Below are 5,932 nucleotides of genomic sequence, written 5' to 3' on the forward strand. Positions count from 1 at the left end.
TCCCCCTTTAGGACCATCACTCGTTTGTTTGGACAATCCCGAGCGTAGTGGCCTTTGCCCTGACACTTATAACAAATGATGTCACGAGTACGCAAATTTTGGGCTTGAGTCTTACCCTGCTCCGGCTTAGATGCATTAGACGATTCAGCCTGGTTGGTCTTGAATCGGCTCTCAATCTCAATCGTCTTGCCCTTGTCGCCTTGTTTTGAACCCGGTTGAGTCCAAGCAGGTTTGCTGCGGCTGGTACTGGCCGTCTTGCGCTTGATGTGCTGCTCGGCTTGCGTAGCAAAGTGCAATAGATCGTTGAAGTCTTCATAGTGTTGTCTCTCCACCTTGCGGGCAATGCGGTCTTGCAGCCCTTCCAGGAATTGGGACATCATTGTCTCCTCGGGCTCGTCGGTCTCAAGCTTATTCCTAAGTGCCTCGAACTCCTCAAAGTACTCCTCCACAGTCTTAGTTCCCTGCGTAAGTTTACGAAAACGTTTTAGCACATCACGCTGGTAGTAAGATGGAATGTACCTCGCGCGAAGCTTGGTCCGCATCTCGGTCCAATTACGCGCTCTCCACACTGGCCCGGACTTAGCAACGTCTCGATCCCACCACGAAAGAGCATTGTCCGTCAGCTGGGCTGCTGCTAGGGCAACCTTCTTGGCCTCACTATATTGATAATAGTCGAAGATGTACTCCATGCGCTTCTCCCACACGATGTAGGCATCCGGATCAACCTTGCCGGCAAACGTTGGGGGATGAAGCTTAAGCGCCTTGCCTCCCAACCAAGGTTCTTCCTCCTCTCGGTCTCGACCTCCCCTATGGTCGCGGCCTCCTCCTACTTGGGCCCGGGGTCCTCGCGCGTTCCTCCTACCTCCCCGGTTCGGCCTCTCCTCGTCCTGACTGCGCGTATCATCGGTACTGTCCGCGTCCGAGTCAGTGTCATGCGGGTCCGGCTGATGCCTTCCTGGTGGTCGAGGTCCGTTGGGCCTGCCTCCCTGCCGTATCTGAGCAAGCTCGGCGGTGATAGTCTTAAGGCTCGCCCTCAGTTCTTCATTGTCAGCTAAGAGCTGAGCGTTTATGGCCGCTTGGTCTTGACCTACATCTCCCATAGTTCTCTGCAAAGAATCTCAAAGAAAGATTAAAAGGCAAGGGGGTTAAATAGTTGCTTGGGTCGGATACTTTGAGTATCGACCAAGGCTAAGAGTAAATGCAAAAATTTATGGTAAAAATTGAATCAAGTTAAAAAAGGAAAGAGGGAATATTTTTTTTTTTTTTGGATTTTCGAAAACTTGGAAAGAAAGTAAAACTTCTTTTAATTTTTTTTTTTTTTAAAAAATGCAAAAATCGAAAACTTGGGGAACAATCCGAAAATTTAAAAATAAGGAAAGTAAATATTTTTTTTTTTTTTGGAATTGTGACGGCTAGGGTTCAGAAAGAACTGAGTTTCGCAGGAAACTTGAGCTCTGATACCAAAATGTTGTAGGCACGGGACGGATAGGCGGACGGACGGACGGATGGTCGTTCCGCGGTTCAGTCTTTGGCTCGGATGGATGGTACCGGCCGGGTCGTCTCTTGTTGGCGATTGTACCTGAATCAAATATGAGCTTTGGTGAGTTTTCGATAGAGACAAGAACAGAAACAGAGAGGCTAATGGACAAATGATAAATGAACAAGATATGATTTTTTATGGGTTTTGAAGGAAAGATGAATGAAATCTAAGAACAAGGATAGAGAGATAGAGAAGAATAGTGGATGGAATCTGTTGCTGGACGTGTGTCTCTCTCAACAAGATCAACGGATGGTTTGAAGGATAGATATGGTTCCGGCTCTTGCTGGACGTGTGTCTCTCTCAAGATCGGACAAGGGATGGGATGGATCGAAGGACTCCACAAAGAACAATGGATCGGCTCTTTGATATGTCAGACGGCTGCTCTCAATAGTTTCTCACAACTGAAAGACTTAGGGTTTCTTTGCTTAAGCAAAACGATTTCATAAAAAGACTTGGCCGAAAATTTGGCTACTACAAGAGTTTAAATAGCTGTTCCTTAATGGACTCTAAAAGATAAAAAGGCCTAGACAAATGGCCATAGTCTTAACCGAAATAAATTAAAGAAAAGCAATAGACCGGTCGCGGCTTGAGATGTCCGGATCAGAACTTATAGTATGCTTGCATGTTGCCTCATTAAAACCTTTCGGAAAAACCCAGTGGGACAAAACCCGATAAGGAAAAAGAGTACAACACATACTACTCCTTCTGATGGACAGCTACATCTCTGAACCGGAAGCAAGTTGGTTGGATGGATTGAGGATGAAGGTGGAAATGATCAGGCCGGCTTCATTCTGGTCGATGGAGGAGAATTGGCTTGAATGGAAGGAGTCTGGAACCTCTAATGGCTCGCTGGTGTCTTCAAGCTTTAAGTCGGCCAACTGTTGGATCAATAGTTGCTTGAATCCGGTTTGTTCCTGTGCAAGCAACTCCTGGACAGCTTTGGCAAATCCAGCTCTTATAACCCTTGAGCCGGACCTTGTGGTAGGACCTTTGCGGATGATGGGAACCTCAGTCGTGGGTACTACAACAGATGGACAGCCACAGACGTCCTGTGTGTGCTGACGGACATACACGGACACACACGACACACACTGATGTGGTCATCAGATCAGCAACTGAACCGGAGGTCACCCCAAAGCCCTACTTAACCAGCCAAGGCGCAAACCAGGACATACGTGCACTAAAAATGCCATATATTACAAACTAGGAGGGTTTAAATCACGAGGATAATTTTTATGGATTCTACACTCAAGAAGGAGTCCAGGCCAATTGGATTTGCGCCAAAATGTTCACGAAGCAAGAAGTTATGAATTTTACAAGTCAAAGGTTTTCCAGCCCGTCCATCTGCGAGTACCCGAGTTTAGAAGGCGATTCCAGCCCAAGGAAGGAGCGGCCTGAACTAAAGCCCATCATACGATTTAAGAGAAATCTCTCAGCTTTCCAGAAAGCCTATTACCAGGAGAAATGGCCACGGAATTATGAAGTTATGATCCAATCTTCAAAACCGGTCAAACCAGTTCTACACTTGCCTCAATTGGAAGCTAGCCGGTTCAATCAGCTTCAAACCAGACATTGGCGACCAGGAGAGCATTTAATCCAATCAGGAGACATCATACACGGCCAAGAGGAGTTCTACAAGTCCATACCTTGCACCAGCCAACATAGGATCAAAAGGATCCTCATTAACTCCAACTTGCCTTATTTGGAAGCTCTTGCATTCAAGCTCCAACAGCTCTTTTTCATTGAGTTTATGCACGAAATCAGAACCTTCCAAGCCATCCAGAAGATCCCAAGGAAGCTCTCTTATCCCCTTAAACCATCCAGGTTCAAGAAAGATCAGATTCTTTACTTGGAGCCAAAATCCCACAAAAGGCTCCAACGGCTAGTTTTCGATTTCTTTCTTAGTTTTGATTTGTTTCCTTTTGTATTTGTTTTAGAACGTTAGGACCTTTGTCTCTGAGCATTATATAATCTCCTAGACGTCCATTGTAAAGATCACCCTTAATCACCAAGTTAATAGAAAGTTTATTCAGTTTTATCAAAGTTGTTATTTGTATAAAATATCGGTCTTTAGGATTCAAAGAGAGATTCTTTGTTGTCTAATTGATTTCGTGAGTCTAGTTTGTTTGTGCAAATAAAACAAGCTCAGTACACAGATTGAGAGAGTCAATCACTTCGATCCATCATTCCATCAGATTGAGAGATTCAATCGAACCTTCCTCCGCAAATCCACTTCAGTTCATCTTCTAATCAAGCTGAGAGTGATACACATCCAGCAGCTTGATTCCGCCATATCTATCCCTTCTATTTGTTTAATTTTCTTGTTTTATTCATATCATAAACCTCATATCATTTAAATCCCTTTTTCAGGTTATCAAATCATAATCCGACTATATCGACCAATCGGCCACATCTTTGGTCGATCCGATTTAAGCTTGGTTCCACCATTCAACCAATTCGTGGGTTACCCCCCTGTGCCTACAACATTTTGGTATCAGAGCTTAAGCTCCTGACTCAGTTGATATCTATCCTTGCATCTCATACACTCTTGCATTTGTTTTTCCATTCATAAACCGAAAATCCATAAAAACTGTTTCTTTTCGTTTCAAGTTTTGTTTCTGCATATTATTGTTCTTGCTGTTCATCATACTTTAAAGCCACGAAAAAGAAAAGAAAAAATTTTGTTTGATTCATTTAAAAATCGAAAATCCCAAAAGAAAGTGTTTGCATTCATTAGTTTCCATAAAAGAAAATCCCATAAAAATTTCTGTTTTGAATTTGATTTCTTTTCTTTTGCATTCATAAATTCAAAAGCCAAAAGAAATCATCCTAGTTATTGTTTCATACCATTTCTACTTGTCCATTTCGTGATTGCATCAGAAAAGAAAAAGAGAATATTTTTAAGCTTTAGTTTATATCATTTGCATATTTAATTGTTGCATTTCATCCAAAGAAAATTCAAAAAAAAAATTTCAGCATTAGTTTGCTTTCCATATTTTCTTTTCATTTGTGTTAATTGTCATTTATTATTGTTTCATTTCGAGATTTGCATTAAGAAAACCAAAAGAAAAATCATTTTGCATAATTTATTTCATTTTGGTTCAACATTGCATATTTTCTCGGTTTAGTTTTAATTAGCTTGCATTTTGGTTCTTATTCTGATCCGACCATAAATTTCCTATTCTTCACTTGATCTTTGTGATTGCTTGCAGGAAGAAATGGAATAATTTGCACAAAGCCAAGCCTTATTGGCCTCTCAAAAACAGCTATTGGCTGCTATGAAGGGTGTACAAGATCAGATTTCTCAGCTGGAGAAAAGAAACAAGGCACAAGGCCAACGACCACAGCAAGGAGAAAGAAGATTTGGAGATGCACTAGATGCTGGCTATGTTGAGCCCAAGCCACTAGATCCTTCATGGATCACCAAACACCAAACTTCTTATACTCATGAATACTCAAATAATTCTTATCATGATTATAACTCTGCTGATGATGTTAATATTTATTATTTTTCAGGAAGCAGTTAGTCAAGTAAGTATCTAACATGGGAAAGAACCATGGATGATTGGTTTACATACTATGGCGTGCCAAAGAAGGAGAGGCTAGCTCATGCCATCAAGCAACTTTCCGGAAAAGCTTACTCATGGTGGAAAAGAGTAGATAAGACACATGGTAAAAGTCCAGAAGAGGTTGTCACCAACTGGGAAGATCTTAAAGATGTCATGATCAGGAAATATGTGTCATCACGTCCCACACCAGAAGTCAGAGAAAGATATCCAAGAAGGTTTTCAAGCCATGGGTATAAAGAGGCAAAGAGAAGAGTACCAAAAGAAGGCCATAGAAGCTTGTTCCATCAAGACCAGATTCGGCCAGACATGTAGTCCACGGTTTTCTATGATCAATACCAACCTTATGAGGTCCCAAAGTCCATGGAGAAGAACCTTTTCAGCCTAGACACATTGGCTAGACACAAGAAAAATCAGACAAACCAATTCTTCAAGGAAAGGCCAAGGTAAGTCCTATACTTGATAAATTTGTTTATAAATCATCTCCCACTGGTATGAGTCACTTGTCTTTGTCCAAGAATGTTAAGACAGGTACTGAGGTCCAGAAAGACACGAACTCAACATCCTTGTTGGAATCAAAAGCTGTCCATGACTTAAGGAATAAAGAGATTCCAAGCCCAAAGAAAGAAGAGACAACAAGCCAATGTAAGTCTTCTAACTCTAAAAATTTAAAAGATCAGACATGTTATAGATGTCATAAAAGAGGACACTTTGCTGTAGTTTGTCCAAGTAAACAAGTATTGATAGAGACATCACTAGAAAAGAAAACAGATTTATCTTTGAAAAGTGATAGTTTTATTCAATATGATTTATTGGTTCCAAATTC

Source organism: Brassica napus, unplaced genomic scaffold (assembly GCF_020379485.1).
Source record: "Brassica napus cultivar Da-Ae unplaced genomic scaffold, Da-Ae ScsIHWf_1438;HRSCAF=2028, whole genome shotgun sequence".
Classification (NCBI taxonomy): domain Eukaryota; kingdom Viridiplantae; phylum Streptophyta; class Magnoliopsida; order Brassicales; family Brassicaceae; genus Brassica; species Brassica napus.